The sequence below is a fragment of the Penaeus chinensis genome, chromosome 28 (genome assembly GCF_019202785.1).
Source record: "Penaeus chinensis breed Huanghai No. 1 chromosome 28, ASM1920278v2, whole genome shotgun sequence".
NCBI classification, from domain to species: Eukaryota; Metazoa; Arthropoda; class Malacostraca; order Decapoda; family Penaeidae; genus Penaeus; species Penaeus chinensis.
Window position 1 is genome coordinate 21963343 of NC_061846.1, and position 1479 is coordinate 21964821.

A 1479-nucleotide genomic window follows, 5' to 3' on the forward strand; every position below is an offset into this window, starting at 1 on the left:
CTAGACCACTTTGACTCTAGTAATCACTCCCCTATTCTTCTTCCTTCTACTGTCTATGTCTCACTTGCCAATCCCCCTCGCTGGTGCTTTGACAGAGCTGACTGGCATACCTTTACCTCCCTCTCTACTCTTGATCTCCCCCCATCATCCTTCTGTTCCACTGCAGACATGCTTCTATACTTCATAGCCAATATCCTAAATGTAGCTTATACAACCATCCCTCGCACTTCCCGACCGTACACTTCCAAATGTGTTCCATGGTGGAACCTAAAATGTATTATGTGCTTCGGTTGAAGGGTCAGGCGAGGTCAGATATAATCGTCATCTAGACTCTCACTGGTGTAATGGTTTCAACTTGACTTAGAGCCACGTGTTATACAGCTACGTGGTCTATTGGCTTACACAAATCATGCTTATGTACACGCCATACATTGACCATTCTGGAAACCTACGAACATCACCTTACTGAACCAAAAAACTGCTTTACCATATGGTGTATTTTGTATAAGCCGCTAATGACCTTAGCTGTTGACGCGGCAGAAATTTTTAAATAAATAAATAAATTCTCATCACTCTGCCCCCGTCCTCCATATCCACAATGGCCTTATATCTGACCCAATTCAAGTAGCTACTGAACTTGGTGTCTATACTAGCCAAGCCAGTAGCGGCTTTTCTTTTGAAATCTCCTATGCATTACATTCATGCCGCAATACTCAGACGGTATATATTACTGTATGTTACAACACCTTCCACCTACTTCCTTGTTCTTCCCTTTATCAATATTTAATAACATATGGACAACCGGGAACTTTCCTCCTCACTGGCGTGCACCCTTTGCACTATCTTTCTTAAAAACAAACAAACCTGGTACCCTTCCACAAGACTGCCGTCCCATAGCACTCACAAGCTGCTTGTGCAAATTACTAGAAAGAATGGCTAACATCCGGATAATGTGGTACCTCGAATACCACAACCTTACCTTGTATTTCGTCGCGGCCGAAGCACAGCTGATCCTCTTGCATACTTCGAAACACAAATCACATCAGCATTTACACACCGTGATTCAGTATTAGCTGTCTCTTTCGATCTAGAAAAGGCATATGATACCACATGGTGGCACCATATCCTTCAATAACTATCTTCCAACGGCATGCGTGGAAACATTCCGGCATTTTCATAAAGTCCTTTCTTTCTGATCGCACCTTAAGTGTCAGATTTGTATCTTCCACTTCCTCTCCTTCCCCACAGTTCGAAGGTATCTCACAAGGCAGTGCGCTCTCTCTCTAATAATAATTGGCTGGCAGTGGTCAATAGCCTGAGGCTCATTCTGGCATGAAGAATACAGTACCCACTATATAAGGAAGATGAAGGATCCTTGATATCTTCAATTATAATCTACTGATGATATACGAAACTGCACCAAAGAGCATTCGCAGGAAAATATGCACTTCTTTCATATTTTATATGTATGTGTTAGGT